Below are 17,545 nucleotides of genomic sequence, written 5' to 3' on the forward strand. Positions count from 1 at the left end.
CAACCAGTGAGACAACGTGGGTACCACTGAACAAAATTCAAGAAATATCTGTGGCCAGGAAATAACCATTAATTGATTGGTATAGGCCTGGTTTACCATAAACAAAATGGATTGGATTACCTTGATTGGTTTAGAATAGGGCCTACCCTTAGAGTTAGGGATAGTGGTAAGTCCTATCAAAACAAAATGTCTGCTGTAAAGAAAACCCACAGTGTTCCCTCTACATCAGGGTAAATGATTTTTTTAAGCCATTCAAGTTATTTTGGCTTTTTCCAATTTCAAAGAGTATTTGAAAATATTTTATGTCAACATACCTTATATGTGAAATTTATTTTGAAGACTACTGATGAAGTCATTACTCAGTTAACCCTAGAGGTCTTTGAATTGAAATTTCTTTTACATACAGTGTTCTGAACAAGACATGCAATGAATACGAGTTCTCATCTGTCAGCTGTATAGTTACTTCATTTCAAGGGGGAGATTGAATTCAGCGTGTTTTTTAGAAAAGTAAATTAGGCCCAGGGAGCGTGAACCAGTGCTACATTCATCTCTGCTTCCATGATTAAATCTAACCAATTATAATGCAGCCTCCTTTGATTTAATTTTTACAAGAATATTGTGCTGGTTCAGCATGTAGACAAAGAAAATACTTTGATTAATCAATAGCAATAGTCAGATGTCAAAAGATAATGCAGTTAAGCTGATCTAAATTTCAAAATGTGCTGACCCATCCCTTTTTTTTTTTTAATTTAGAGTACATTGCATATAGCAGAAGACTACAGATGATCTTTGTTTTGTGTGATATTGCTGGTGATTGGGACTTTGGGCAGGAGTTTTTTTTTATACTGGTTCATTTTGGGAAGAATTGAAAGAGATTTCTTAATGTTTACTCATTCTGCTTTGAGCAATTACTCTACACAGTGGGTAACTCTTTGTAAAATTCCTGGTTCTCTTATTGTCCCTATACATGGTTGCTGTGTTTGCCTCAGAGTCTATGTACTTTGTAAGAGAGGACTGTCTTCTCTATTAATCAGCGTATCTTTTACCCAGTATGCATCACATTTCTTCTCTACATGGATTGAGCCGTGGGCTTTCATATGGACATCCAACTGTATGTAGAAGAGAATAAAAGGAATTTAATGTCAAGATTTAAAGTGTGATTATTCCAAGTGAAATGCTAGGGTCCCATGGTCCCAGTTTTGTATAAGAGTGGATTTTATGGGCAAGGATGAAAAGAATGGTAAGGGTTCTTTGCAAAGTCATGTTGGATTATTTCTTTTTTCATTACTCTGTCTCTATTATCTTTAATGTATAGCACTGACATGATTTCTTGAAATCCCATTCTTTATCCCCACCCTAACAGGAAATAATTTTATATGCTGGTGCCAGCTGGATATTCCTGGAGCACTGATATCCTGTCCTGCTCTTATCCTTTTACCACTTGCATGATCATTGATGACATCCTTCTCCCTTTTCTTCCCTAATCCAGATTCTATCTGTCTTCCAAATCTTGGCTGGCTCGTACTTATGCCACAAACCCTTCAATACTCTAGGCTATAATACATTCCTAAATTTTTATGCTGTAGTATTTAGGATCTTTATCATACACAAATTTTATTATTTAGCCTAGCCCATCTAACACTTTAATCATTTTCTAAATATTAGGTACTTTAATATTCTGGAGGATGGGGACCTTTATTTAAAATTTTCAATCCCCAGAATTGGGTATAGAGGAGGCACTCAAATTAAAATGGACTGAATGAATCAGGCAGCATGATAATGAGAACATAAAACATGATTTCATTTAAACAGAGCAGGTTAAAAAGTCATTCTTCTATTTTTCTCCCCATCTTACTCACATCCATCATACAGGAGTAAGTGGTATGTGTTTGTATGTTTTGTTTCATTTAGGGGGAGACAGAGGAGTTTGTAGACTTTTTTTTCTTTTACTTTGGTGAAAGAGAAACTAGATGATGCTCAATGTCTCCCATTTTTTTTTATATTGTTATTATTTGGGTTGGAGAACTAAAATAAAGAATTTGATTAAATCTATGTTACTAAGACTTTGTGTGAGTTTAACTGGGTCACATACTACAATGACACCTGATCTCCAGGCATTGAATACTGGAGAATGGAACTTTGGGCAGGAAGGCATCTGCCTGGGTAGCATCCTATGGTCTACTTCTTGAGAAGGTTGTTGCTGCCTGCTGGTAAGATGGTGGGATTGTGCTCTGAATATGGACTGCACCAGTGTCATCTCCTGTGGCCTTGAAGGAGATTTGGAAGTAGAATATTTCCCTTCAGAAGCTGGTAAGGAGAAAAAAAGGGAGGCCCAGGCATAAGCCTGTTCAAAAGGAAATGAATTCCCTGTCTCCATCAAAAGAGGAACTAGAAAGAGAACCTAGCTACGGAGGAGAACACGCATCTGTGTGATGCTGGACAGTGTTTTTCAAACAGCCTGCTTCTAGTGGGCTCCCGTATTTTGATTAAGGTATACAACCAGGGATTTATTCTGTTTTAGTAATATCTGTCCTATAGAACACTGGGCTGCGCAGCTTCTCAGTGCAGAAAATTTGTAGTAAGAAGTAAAAAACCACGTAATATCAAAACAACACCAAAGAAATGTTGCATGTTTATTGGAACATGAAAAAAAAATGTTCCTTTTAAGTTTATGCAAATGAGCAGTTACTCTGAAATAGTAACAACCCTGAGAGCAACAACTAAATAAATATTCTGATCATTGTGGAAACGATAGTTTTTTTTTTTTCCAATTTTCTAAGCTTGCCTTTTCTTTCAGCCAGGGTTACCTTTTAATTACTTCAAGCATGCTGTCCAGAATCTAGTAATTAAAACTTTTGCCTCAATCACAGGAAGGCTGAAAACCATAATAGGTGATAAAGATATTTATGTGAAGAGTGAACTAGAATACACCCTTTGAAAAGTTGTATTTAGAGACTGGTGGTAGATGTCAGAATATATCAAACAAAAATCCTTGCATTGTTATAACACATTATCTTTATACAGTATTCTAATATTTATTTTCATTTGAACCCAAAATACTATTATGGGATAAGGGACTGTATAGTATCAGTATAATATTGAAGTCAGGCCAGGGTCTGGGTTCAAATCCTAGCTTTATCATTTGCTAGCAACAAGACTACAGATAAATTACAGAACCTAATAAGACTCAGTTTACTTAGCTGTAAAATGAGGGTAAGAGTGGTACCTACTTCTTGGGTTATTGTGATAAGAAAGGGAGAAAAATGGTCTGCTTGGAAAATAATAAGTGTTCAATATGTATTTTCTATATGAGGTGAGGTAGGGCAAACATATTAGCTTAAAATGGTCAAAAGATTTGTCCAAACTTTGAGGGATGAAATGGGACCTGATCACAGGCCTACTGCCTACCAAGCTTGTTTTAATTTTATCTGTTCTTAGTAGAGTTCAGTATAGAACTTGGCCAGCATTGTTCACAAACCAGTGTGCTTATCACTGGCATGAAAATGTAACATATGGGTGCCCATGTGCAAAAGCAATATCTGGGAAATTGAATTGAGTATCTAATTAAATGATACAGAGTATACCTTACCTCCTGATTAGGAGGGGTCGAACATAAACAGAATATGGAAGATTTCTATTATTTCATTAACTTGAATGGTATAATTGATCAATAAGCATATTCAACTACTAATATCAATATGATTCTTAATTATCCATGGAAAATTATCTACTATAATAATTGTTAGCTAATTTTTCACGCTAGATCAAATTGCCTCGTGTTTGCTTTTGAGCCAGTTTTAACTCTTTCCCTCTCCATGAGTCTTAATAACTGGCATATTGAGCTACAATATAAATGAGTTGATAATTAAAAATGAATATAATTATGTTATGTAATCATTGGGAATAAAATTCACTTGTACACTACTAGTAACATCAGATATTCTATCATTGTTCACTTTTTGTATCTATTAATACAGATAGCTGAAAATTGTTGTAGACTATATTGCAATAGAATTTTCTTCATTATTTGAAAGATTTTAAGCCAAATATCTTCTATTCGAGCCCAGATCCCCTTTCCATGCTCCTACTTCTGCTCTGTCCCTCAATGGGCCTATGAGCACTCTGGCATCCTATTGGGTTTGTCCAATGATGAGCCCTGGCAGAAGATCTAAGGGAGAGAGGAGAGAGGTCAGGGTATTTAGTCCTCTGGTTCCTTTTCTGTGAGGCTACCTCTGGTTGGCTGTGTCCCCTGACAGAATGTCACTACTTTTTTTTTGAGTAGTCCATGATGTATAACTTTCTCTCCTTCAGGTTTGGGTAACGTTTCCTCTTCTTCTCCCTTTAGGCTGGTACATCTTGCGAGTACTATCCCTGGGTTCCTGTCTTCTCTGGGAGAAAGATGTGGCAGTCTGCTTCTGTAAATATTACAGCCTTGAAAACTCTGTGAGGCAGTTCTACTCTGTCTTTTGGGGTCATTATGAGTCAGACTCAACTCAATGGCAATGGGTTGGGTTCCTGCCTTCTCCTTGTGGTTTCCCTATATTTTGCTCTCTCTTCTGTATGTAGTCCCTGTGAGTAAATCCTCCTCATATTATCCTAATTTAAGAGTTCCCTCTGTTTCCTTTTGGGATCCACATGAACACAGACCTCAATCATTCAGAAGGACTTACTGGACACTTAGTAATATATGGCTTCAATCATGTTACTCCTCCATTCAGTAACCTTCATTGCCTTCAGAGTAAAGATCATGCAAGTCTGTTTGCAATTTGGCTATACTCAGTCTTCCCATTTTTACTGTCACTAGGTTCCTGGAGGTTCTCTTTAGCAAAATCAGACTGCTTGGTCCTTCTCCAGGCACAGTCCTCAGTGAGTCACCTTGAGAAGGTCACCTTACTTCTCTGTATTCAGATCCTAAACATTAAGCTTCTTTCCAGCTCTTTCACATGATCCAGCTCTTATCACTTGTGGCAATAAGTCTGTGGAAGGTCACAGTGGGAATTAATAGCAAAACAATAGGTAGGGGTATATTGCAAATGGCTTTGAGGAATTTACACTTAATGCCTTTAAGACAGGGAACAGAGGGCCCCCCAAATCTGCAAAGTACAGGAAATGGGCCAGGGTGCAGAAACAAAGCCATTCCCCAGAACAGTGGGGCAGGGTATCAGAAAATAGCCTGCAAACTTCTTTAAAGTTGTCTTACAGAAGCAGCTGGAGAAAACCAGCCCCAAGGACATGTGCAGAACATCCACCTGTGACCGCTGTGTGACTTTCCACCAGGGACAGTGAGGTGCAGCAGCAGCAGCTGGGAGTCAAACTTGGGGAGCAAGGGACTCTGCAGGAGTGACACCCCATAATAAGTCCTGCTACGAATCCCAGAGGCCTCTGGGACAGGAGCCATCTTAGAAAGCTGCTGTGCGCACACTGTAGTTAACATATCCCCACCTATGCCTATGAATAAACATGAATTTTTCCAGCCCAAGAACTTTTAAAAGCCCAGGCAAGTCCTTTGTTCTGTGAGATGGGGGTAAGCGTTGCTTTAGGCCCTCCTTGTCCCCTCTTGCAAGCCTCTTCAATAAAGCTTTGCTCATGTGGAAAACTCTTCATGCCTTACCTGCTCATTCTTGACCAGTGAGAGGCAAGAACCTTATTCTGGTAACACCTTGATTCATTCATCAAATATCTATCAAGTGAGTTCCCGTGAGTAATTCATCAGGAGTAATGCAGAGTGGTGGTGAGAATCCATCTTTGGAATCAGACAACCTGGGTTCATATCAAATTCTACCACTTATTCATTGGGTACCTCAGAGCTCCATGTTTATTTTAAGTTGCTAAAGCAAAGATAATTTTTCCTCATCGTTTGCTATGAGGAATAGATGAGGTAGTCATTGAGCCTATTAGATAAACAGATACAGAATGAAGCTTCAAAAATTTGTTATTAATAAGAAAATTTGTTAATATAATTATTTTTATATTTTCCTCCATTTTAAAGTATAGAACCTCATGTGTGAGCCCCTATACCAAAGATTAGGCCATTCTTGGAAGGCCTTCATCCAGTTGAGTGACCTTGGGTAGTTTAAGGAGGTAGAGAACATTTACTACAGGCAGTCCCCTGCTTACAAACATCCAACTTACAGACAACTTGTACTTGCCCTTTAATGTTATATAAACTTGCTCTCACTTTGAAATAATTGGACCAACCCCAACTTGCAACAAATTCTTCTTTACAATCCACTTCACTTGCTGCATGTGCAGTGTTTAAATCATTGAAAAAGCTTCTAACCTTTTCTTGCACTAAAAACCCAAACCCACTGCTGTCGAGTAGATTCCAATTCATAGTGACCTTATAGGACAGAGTAGAACTGCCCCGTAGGATTTTCAAGCCTGTAAATCTTTACAGAAGCAGATTGCCACATCATTCTCCCATGGAGTGCTGGTGGATTCGAACCATTGACCTTTTGGTTAGCTCCTTTTCTTGCACTAAAATAAGGCTAAATAAGAATCATATGCACCTGTTCCGACTTCTCTACAAATGCTTAAAGACACAGTTAGGAATGGATCTCTCTTGTAACCCGGGGACTACCTGTATATAATACCTGTCTCAATGCTCAGTATTTTGTATCACACCACCTTGAGCTTCAGGCTCTCGTGAAGATAAAATAATCCCGTTTCTCTGTCAGTTGACAATATTTTGGGGCACTCATAGGCTGTAGTATAATTTGCTGAATTACCTGGGCTAGTTTTCAGCAGCATTTTATCTCTTCAACTCTCTCTCTCTTTTAACAATTTTAACCTTACACTTCATGCAGTTCTGGATGGAAGTTTTCTGGCTATTCAGTCAAGAGCATATTTCAGACTCACAAAAGCTGTGTTCTGTCCCTCTAAACTTCTCCGTCAAAAGAACAGCTTCTGCGATGAGTTCTAATCTTTCAATTCCTTTGTCATTAAAAACATGAAACAAGGAGATTGAATTTAGAGAAATGAGTCTCTTCCAATGATAGCGTAATTCGTAATCATTTTGGGGCTTTGACTTTTTCTGTTTAGTTTAGCTTTACGACACTGCCATCAGTGGGTAGGAACATCTTGGGATTTGTGCTCTCCTCTTATTTTCTGCTTTTAATTCAGTGTTTCTGGAACTGGAAACCAGGAGTGAGCTGTTAATGGCAGGTCCTCTAAAGTTTACAATCATGGGCTAAGTGCATCCTTTTATACGTCATTGACACCTACACACGTTGTGCAATAAATAAGTACATGTCTTAGTCATCTAGTGCTGCTATAACAGACATACCACATGTGGATGGCTTTAACAAAGGGAAATTTGTTCTCTCACAGTCTATTAGGCTAGAAGTACAAACTCAGGGCGTCAGCTCCAGGGGAAGGCTTTTTCCCTCTGTTGGCTCTGGAGAAAGGTCCTTCTCATCAATCTTCCCCTTGACTAGGAGCCTCTCTGCGTGGAAACCCCAGGTCCAAAGCACATGCTCTGCTCCAGCACTGCTTTCTTGGTGGTATGAGGTCTCCCCTCTGCTTACTTCCCTTTCCTTTTACCTCTTGTAAGATAAAAAGTGGTGCAGGCCACACCCCAGGGAAACTCCCTTTACATTGGATCAGGGATGTGACCTTGGTAAGGGTGTTACAATTCTACCCTAACCCTCTTTAACATAAAATTACAATCACAAAATGGAGGACAACCACACAATACTGGGAATCATGGCCTAACCAAGTTGATACATATTTTGGGGGGATACAATTCAATCCATTATAGTGCATAACTAACTTTTTCAGCCTTCTGTATCCCAATATTCAAGTAAGAGATTGAGGGGAATGGGTCTGCTCTGGATGTGAGTGAAAGCTCTGGAAATGCCCACGAACAAGCGTCCTCAATCCTTACTCATTCAGAGCTAGAACAGACCACTGATTGAGGGTTCTGCAGCAGGCTCACAGACCATCATGTTTTATAAACCAGGTTTTTGTATTGGACACGTTTAATGTTTTGCTCTGTTGTTGTCTGTAAAACCAGTGGTAGAAAGCTACCTTAATTCAAGTTTTGTTAGAGAGCATTCCCTGAGCTACACTTGCAGACAGAACAGAATTTGGATTTGCTTTTAAGTAAAGAGGGGATTTTTAGAAGGACACCGGGATTGCTCATAGAAAGGAAGAGCTGCATGTATGAGGTTAGATTAGGAATTTCAGGGACAGGACAAGGGACTCAAGAGCCCTGAGAACATTCTCTCCCCTCAGCTGCTCTCTCCCTGTGTTCGTTTTGCTTCTTTTTTCTTCATGCTCTTTGCGCAGGGCTTAAGTTGGCTGTGGTGTGAACCCAGAAAAAAAGATGAGGTTTTTCTCCAACCACTTCAGTATATGCAAATTCAAGAAAGGACTCTGTCATGCGGGGTCATGTGCCCGTCCCATACAACAGTCACTGTAACAGAGAAAATACTTTGCTATGATTGGCCAGCCTGGCCAGCTCACCTCATATGCAGCCATCATTCAGCTGTCAGAGAAGGCTTTGTGTTGTTATGATGCTGAACTGGTTTCAGCAAAGCTTCCAGGCTAAGGACGGCGTTTTAGTCACCTAGTGCTGCTATAACAGAAATCCCACAAGTGGGTGGCTTTAACAAAGAGAAATGTATTCTCTCACAGCCTAGTAGGCTACAGGTCCATATTCAAGGCATCAGCACCAGGGGAGGCTTTCTCTGTTGGTTCTGAAGGAAGATCCTTGTCATCAATCTTCCCCTGAACTAGGAGATTCTCTACACAGGAGCCCTGGATCCAAAGGACAGGCTCTGCTCTTGGTGCTGCTTTCTGGGTAGTATGAGGTTCCCATGTCTCTCTGCTCACTTTTCTCTTTTATATCTCAAAAGAGATTGGCTTAAGACACTATCTAATCTTGTAGATCTCATCAATATAACTGCCACTAATCCATCTTATTACATCAGAGTGATAGGATTTACAACACGTAGGGAAATCACATCAGTTGAGAAAATGGTAGACAATCATACACTACTGGGAATCATGACCTAGCCAAGCTGACAGATATTTGGGGGGGGTGGGCAGTTCAATCCATGGCAGATAGTCTACGCAGAAAAACTTGATTTATTTAAAAAAGTCAGTGAAAACCCTATGGATCTCAACAGTCCTTTCTGCAATCACAGGACAGTAAAGGACTGGGTGGCATTTTGTCCTGTTGTGCGTGGGGTCACCCATGAGCCAGGGTCCAACTGGATGGCAGCTAACTATAACAATGACATGATTCGCTAAGTCTGGTTTATGTGTCTAGTACTGTGGCCTGGGAGGCCAGAGTCCTGAGAGTACAAACTTTATAAGAATCACTTGGACTGGAGAAGGATCAATTGCCCCTAACAACAGATGGATGTCATTACTGGATGTAGGGGAAGAGATTCTGAGCTGGCGAAAACAACAGATGTTGAATCCACAAAGGAGAATTAATTTTAAAGCTTTAATTTCTAAATAATTAAACAAAACCTGTTTTACCTTATTGCAGAGTTGTATTCATTTTAAGAAATATTTATCCTGTGTGTGAGCCAGATTATAAAAACACAAATATTATGTGTTTCCTGCCCTTAAATTAAAAAAAAAATAAGTTTTCAATAATTTACCCTATGTTTTTGCCAGGCTTTTTTCTGTGTGCTGGGTAAAAAACAACCACAAAACTCCGTGGCTTATAACAATAAAATTTTAATGTATACTCATTTTCTACGAGGGCTACACATCAGCTGGGATTAGTTAGTATGGCTGTGTTCCATGTGTCTTTTCCTTCTGGAACCCATCCTGAAGGAGAAGTCCTTACCTGAGATGTGTATTCTCATGGTGGAAGGCAAAAGCAAGAAAGCTTGAGCCCAACTACTCAATTACTGTACAGTTAAATCTTCTGCTTAATCTAACACTTAACCACTACACCACCAGCGTTTCCAAGCATGGTAAATACCTGCTGGCAATTCTCTTGATCAAAGCATGTCACATGGCTAAGTCCCAAATCTGTGAGGTGGAGATGTGTGTCCTTTTGCCCCTGAATGTATGACAAGTCACATGAGAGTGGATAAAGATGTATAATCCTGTTATAGGGAAGAAACAACAGATTGAGAGCAATCAGCCAAACTATCTTCATTTGGTATGTGTTTGAAAAACAATATATTGGTAAATAATAATCACTATTATTACTTTTATTATTACTTTTCTTCAGAGTAGATGGGATTTAGATAGAGTGTAGTCCGCTTACCTTATGTCACGTCTGGATTCATTTTCCTGGAATCATCGCCCATGTGTGCAGCCTTTGATGATCGCATGCCTTCACAATGTCTTTGGGGAGGTGCTGCTTGATGAGAGGCCAGTGATGTGAAAATATGAAGGAAGCGGAATCCAGACAGAAGGGTCAGCTGGAGCAAAGGTGCAAAGATAATAGACTGCTTCGTCCAAAGGCTAGAGGAGAGGCCAGTGTGGTTGGAGTAGACGAATCATCAGCTCAGGATAAGGGATTTTGAGAAAAGTTACCTGGTCTAGAAAACATGTGAGAAGTAGGCAGCAGAATAAATCAGCCAAGGCATACGTAGACCAATGGCTCAGTCCTTCCTAACATTGAGTAAGTCAAACATTTCTGATTCGAAGGGCGAGGTATGGTTGGGAATTTCTCTCTACTGCCAAGCAGTGGTGGGCCAAGTGACACTTGGCCCCAAATGGAACATCCTCCATTTCCTCAGTTCTCCTGACAAACATTAACTCATTTATTGAACACGTATTAAGAGTTCAGGTGACAATTATGAGTAAATCGAAAGGCCATGCCCTGAAAGAGATCTCAGTAAATAGAGTGAAAAGCATGCAACTTGGAAAAGTGTCTTCTTGTACACAAATAGCACAGAAGAGAAAATAGTTAAATCCCTCTGGTGGCTGGCATGAGAGGGCAGGAGTAAAGATCAGAAGAGACTTTGTGGAGCAGGTGATACCCGAGCAGAATTTTTGAGCAGTGAACAGGAAATACGTAGGCAGGTAATTTAATTTATGGTTTGGAAGTACCAGGTATGTAGTGGTAATAGCAAGTACAAACTCGAACTCATAGAGACATAGGCTTTGCTTGTTTGTGTTCAACATCCCTCGTAGGATGGCGGAAACCCTGGTGGCATAGTGGTTAAGAGCTATGGCTGCTAACCAAAAGCTCAGCAGTTCAAATCCACCAGGTGCTTTTTGGAAACTCTATGGGAGAGTTCTACTCTGTTCTAAAGGGTTACTATGAGTCGGAATCTATGAGACGGAATCGACTCGACGGCAGTGGGTTTGGTTTTTGGTTTGGTAGGATGGAAGAAACCCTGGTGGCATAGTGGTTAAGAGTTATGGCTGCTAATCAAAAGGTTGGCAGTTCGAATCCACCACGTACTCCTTGAAAACCCTATCGTGCAGTTCTACTCTGTTCTATAGGGTCGTCGTGAGTTGCAATTGACTCAAAGGCAACGGGTTTGGTTTTTTTGTTTTTGGCAGGATGGAGGACACATAGCAGAGAGAGGTGAGGATTCAGGACTGAGGAGCCAAGCAGGTGAGAGCAAGAAGGAGAGAGAGATAGAAAATGATCTCGTTCTCCTTCCTGGAGTAAAGAGAGTGTTCATTGTTCTCTCTTTCCCGGTTCTCCTCTTTCCTCTTTGAAACAGCTGGATATTTTTTAGGAATCTTAGTTTATTGGTCATTTTGGAATGTCTGGAAGATTTTTAAGTCTTTGAACTTTTATTTTGGAGGGTCTTGAGCTGTGACCTTCTGGGGACCTTTGGATTCTAAGAGATGGTAGAAATCAGAGGGAGAAAACACCAGGTAACAACATGGAGCGGTGTCCAGGTTCTATGTGAAAGGGAACATGTTATCAAAGGAAATATTAAGTTTTATTTGAAGTATTTGAGACTACACAATGATGTACCAAGAGAGGGTGATGAGGGGTCCATATCGGTACTGGCAATAAGGGGTTGCAACGTGAATAGAGGATTTAAGAACATTAATAAAACCAAATAAAATCCATATGTTTTTTATTACCACCAAGCACAGGCAATTCTAAAAACTGTTAGTGATAACATAGTCTGCCCCTAAAAAAGAGTTTGCTACGGTTGCTTGCTGTGAAGTTTTAGGAATATATATGTAAGCTTGAAATTAGCACGTTTTAAAATTAACCTGTCACCATCAAGTCAATTCCAAGTTGTGGCCACCAAATGTGTTACAGAGGAGAACCAAGCTCCATAGAGTTTTCTTGGTTGCATTCCTTTTTTAAAAAATAATTTTTGTTGTGCTTTAAGTGAAAGTTTAAAAATCAAGTCAGTCTCTCACACAAAAACCCATATACACCTTGCTACACACTCCCAATTGCTCTCCCCATAATGAGACAGTCCACTCCCTCCCTCCACTCTGTCTTTTCGTGTCCATTTCGCCAGCTCCTAACCCCCTCCAGCCTCTCATCTCCCCTCCAGGCAGGAGATGCCAACATAGTCTCAAGTGTCCACCTGATCCAAGAAGCTCACTCCTCACCAGCATCCCTCTCCAACCCATTGTCCAGTCCAATCCATGTCTGAAGAGTTGGCTTCGGGAATGGTTCCTGTCCTGGCCAAGAGAAGATCTGGGGGCCATGACCACTGGGGTCCTTCTAGTCTCAGTCAGACCATTAAGTCTGGTCTTATGAGAACTTGGAGTCTGCATCCCACTGCTCTCCTGCTCCCTCAGGGGTTCTCTGTTCCCTGTCAGGGCAGTCATCAGTTGTAGCCGGGCACCATCTAGTTCTTCTGGTCTCAGGATGATGTAGTTTCTGGTTCCTGTGGCCCTTTCTGTCTCTTGGGCTCATAATCGCCTTGTGTCCTTTGGTGTTCATTCTCCTTTGAGCCAGGTGGGTTGAGACCAATTGATGCATCTTAGATGGCTGCTTGCTAACGTTTAAGACCCCAGATGCCACTCTCCAAAGTGGAATGCGGAATGTTTTCTTAATAGATATTATTATGCCAATTGACGTAGATGTCCCCTGAACTTGATTGTATTCTTAAAGGAAGCAGATCTCCAAGCCTTTCTTCTGTGGTGGTGCTGGATGGGTTCAGAGCACCAGCCTTTAGGTTAGTAAATAAAAATATAATTTTTTTTTTTTAGGTTAGTAGTTGAGTGCAAATGGTTTGCACCACCCAGGGACCTATTTTAAAAGTACTTCTCCTTTAAAATATAGTATTCTACATGGAACTTTGGAAATCTGCCAGTTAGATAGTCAACCGTCAGTGCGTGCAAACTCAGCTGCATACATGCCCCTTGAGGATAAGTTAGTAATGACTCAGAATTATCCCAGGCTACTTTGGGCACAGTTCACGTCTACCTGTTACTGAATTTAAATAGTAGATTTAAATAAACAATACTAATTCAGGTTTATAAAGACGAAGAAACAATGTAAGTCACCTCGATTCTGTCAGTCCTGGTGACCACTTGGAGTTTTTGTGTTAAAAATTCAAACCAGTGAAACAGAATACAAACCATGGTATACATTTGCCCTCTTTTCTAAAAAATACATTCATGTAACTATTTCATTTCTGATTATTGTTTTTATATTTTCCTAGCTTAATTATATATGGGTTCAATAAAATAAATTTTTCACTCTTTCAAATATTTTTCAGGCTATTATTACTACTGAAAATAATTTTGTTATGTATAAAACCCACTGCTGTCGAGTCAAATCCTACTCATAGTGACCCTATAGGACAGAGTAGAACTGCCCCATTGGATTTCCAAGGCTGTGTCAGTCTTTAAGGAAGCAGACTGCCACATCTTTCTCCTGCAGAGCAGCTGGTGGGCTCGAGCTAAAGACCTTTTGGTTAGCAGCTGAACACTTTAACCACAATGCAGCCAGGGCTTCTTTGTTATATATAAACCAAAAAAACAAACCCATTGCTGTTGAGTTGATTCTGACTCATAGTGACCCTATAGGACAGAGTAGAACTGCCCCATAGAGTTTCCAAGGAGTGCCTGATGATCCAAACTGCCGACCTTTTGGTTAGCAGCCATAGCACTTCACCACTACACCACCAAGGTTTCCTTGTTATATATAGGAGAGAGGTATTTAAAAATAATCTTGTCTGGGTGTCAGTTGCACTAGTTACGCCACAGCCTGGCTCGTGAAGATAGGATCAAAGGCAGGTACTCAGGACAACTCTGTCCCTGGGATGAAAACTGCTTCTGAGTGAAACATTCCCTGGGAAGCACATCTTGCAACCTGAGCATGGTGTTTATGGAGCACCTAATACTTGGCAGGCACCACTCTTGGTGGTTGTTGGTAGGTGCCACCAAGTTGATTTCAACTCATAGTGACTCCATGAGGCAGAGTAGAACTGCCCCTTAGGGTCTTCTAGGCTGTAACCATTACAGGAACAGATCGCCAGGTCTTTCTCCCACATAGCCTCTGGGTGGGTTTGAACTGCCACACTGCCAACTTTCCAGTTAGCAGCTGTGCGCTTAACTATTACGCCACCAGGGCTCCTTTAAAGCTCTTGGTCCTGACAGTGAATAGGGCTTCAAGGGGCATGTGCTGTAGTAGGGAGAGAGTGGCGATAATCATGGTAAAATCAAATACAGGAAATAGAAAACAAATTATAACAGCATAAAAACCCATTGCCATAGAGTTGATTCTGACTCACGGCAACCCTATAGGACAGAGTAAAACTGCCCCATAGAGTTCCCAAGGAGCGGCTGGTGGATTAGAACTGCCGACCCTTTGGTTAGCAGCCGTAGCACTTAACCACTACATCACCAGGGTTTCCTGATGAGAAGCCAGTGATGTGAAAATATGAAGTAGGCGGAGTCCAGACAGAAGGGTCAGCTGGAGCAAAGGTGCAAAGATAATAGACTGCTTTGTCCAAAGGCTAGAGAAGAGGCTAGTGTGGCTGGAGTAAAATGAACACGGGGCATGAAGAGGTGGCTAGTTTTCCCTTATGGACGGAAGCTGACTTTCTAGAGCCTGGAGGGGGAATAGCTGCTCCCTGCTGTGATGAACGTCCATGATAGTCCTCAATCTCCAACTTTATAACAATGTATCTAATAAATTTAATGTTGGATTTTCAAAGGATAATAATGCGTTTATAAATTAACACCTGCCATTTTCAGTTACAGTGTTTTCGGTGCTGAATTTTTAAAAATCTCTCTTACCCTTTAGCTCCTCGAGGCTTTGAATAACAATAAAATCAATGCAACTGAAATCTTTTATGTTCAAGGTACATGAGTTATTATCTCCCTTTGATTACTTCACTGGGATCTTATACATTGCCAATTTTTATTTTTACCCCGAGTGAGGAAATTTGAATGAGTTATACTCTTCAGTTTATTGTACATGGTTCTATTCCCATACCCATTGCCTTTGAGTCAATTCCAACTCATAGCGATTCTATAGGAGAGTGGAACTGTCCTACAGGGTTTCCAAGGTGGATTTGAACTGCCAACTTTTTGGTTAGCAGCCAAGCTCTTAACCACTGCTCCACCAGGGCTCGTGTGTGTGTGTGTGTCTGTGTGTGTGTGTATATACACACATCCAATAACCAGTTGGTGTTGGATCAATTCTGACTCATGGTGACCCCACGTGTTGCAGAGTAAAACTGCTGCATATGGTTTTCAAGGCTGTGACCTTTTGGGAGTAGATCACCAGGCCTTTCTTCCAAGGTACTTCTAGGTGGATTTGAAGTACCAACCTTTCAATTAGTAGTTGAACACTTAACTTGCACTGCTCAGGAAGGTGCCTAATATATATAACCAAAAAAACCCAAACCTACTGCTGTTGAGTCGATTCCGACTCATAGCAACCCTATAGGGTGGAGTAGAACTGCCCTATAGAGTTTCCAAGGAGCGCCATAGCACTTAATCATTACACCACCAGGGTTTCCCCTAATATATATAGAGATGAAGAAATATAGATGTCTGTATATGCATGTGTTAGTAAATATACATGTATTTCCTAGATCTACTGACTGAGAGGGTCTAGAAACAATGACAGCCCAGCTGCAATGAGCACACCTAGGGTCCAGATCATAGTTTCTAAACAGTATTCTCCAAGAAATGGAACCAGGGCACATTGGAGAAGTGTTTGATTCAAGGGGTGGGGAGGGCAAAATACAATATGAGCCCAGAATATCTTTTGGTACCAAAAAAAGGGAAGTTCTCAAAAAAAGGTGAGGACTTGTCAAAAAAACACAGGAGCCAACTTGAAGGAGCACTTAATGGCCAGAGTTGAATAATAAAATAAGTATCCATGAGTCTATACTGACTTAAATAAGTGATTGAATCAATCAATAAATAAATGAGGGAGAAGGAATCACTGTTCCTTACAGATGAATTCCAATGAATGAATGTGGAAGAGGGAAATAGAAAAATCGCCATTAGGCAAACCCCATGGTAATAATTGCTGCAGGCAAGATGTGCAATGGATGCCAGACTCACCGGGCAAGTGTTTGAGGAGACACAGAATATTTATATAGTCTCAAAGTATCTTTCCCAGATACTTATTAACTACAAATGGAGACATAGTCACTTTACTATGGAGAAACCTGGAAGATGTCACCTTAGCCAAGTGGTCAAAGGTAATATCACTAGTGATAAGATATTGGCATCATGAACACTTTGATATGCTGTACTGAGAATGACACAACATTATTTCTGTGGTATTCCTTCCAAAAAACATGTAATCAAATTCTAATCAAGAGAAAACCTCAGACGAATCTAGACTGCGAGACAGTCGACAAAATAACTGATCAATACTCTTCAAAAAGGAATCCCTGGGTGCTGCAAACGGTTAAGCATTCAACTACTAACCAAAAGATTGATGGTTCGAACCCAACCTAGAGGCACCTAGGAAGAAAGTCCAGGAGATCTTGCTTCCATAAGGTCACAGCCTTGAAAACCATATGTAGGTCTTCTACTTTGCACACATGGGGCTGCCATGCGTTGGAATCGACTCCATGGCCCGAGGTTTGGTTTTTGTGTTTTTGCTCTTCAAAAGTGCCATGATCATGGAAGAAAGGAAGGATTGAAGAAAAGTTACAGACTGGAGGAGATTAAGGAGAAATAACAACTAAGAAATTTGGAGCCCTGGTTAGGATTCTGGAATAGAAAAAGGATATTAGTAGAAAAATGGGTGAAATTCGAATAAGGTCCGTAGTTTAGTTATTGGTATGGTACCAGTGTCAATTTACTGGTTTGGATAATTGTGCTATGGTTGTGTAAGCTATTAACCCTAGGGGAGGCTAGATGACAAGTGTATGGAACTCTCTAGACTATTTTTTAACTTTTCTGTAAGTCCAAAATTAGCTTAAGAGAAAAGGTTTAAAAAGATAAGATTGTCCTTAAACCCATCAGACAGGAAATATTGACCTCTTTAGTCATAAGACTCCACGTTTCCTTATACTCATATAAAAAGGGGCTACTTGACTGTCTGTCAGGGTTCACCCATTCTGCAGAGCGGGTCACGAGCGTTTGGTGTCCTTGTTACTGCTGTCATTGCCCCCTACTCGTGGCAACTTCACGCTCAATGGAACAAAATGCTGTACTTCCT

This window comes from Loxodonta africana, chromosome 1 (genome assembly GCF_030014295.1).
Source record: "Loxodonta africana isolate mLoxAfr1 chromosome 1, mLoxAfr1.hap2, whole genome shotgun sequence".
Classification (NCBI taxonomy): Eukaryota; Metazoa; Chordata; class Mammalia; order Proboscidea; family Elephantidae; genus Loxodonta; species Loxodonta africana.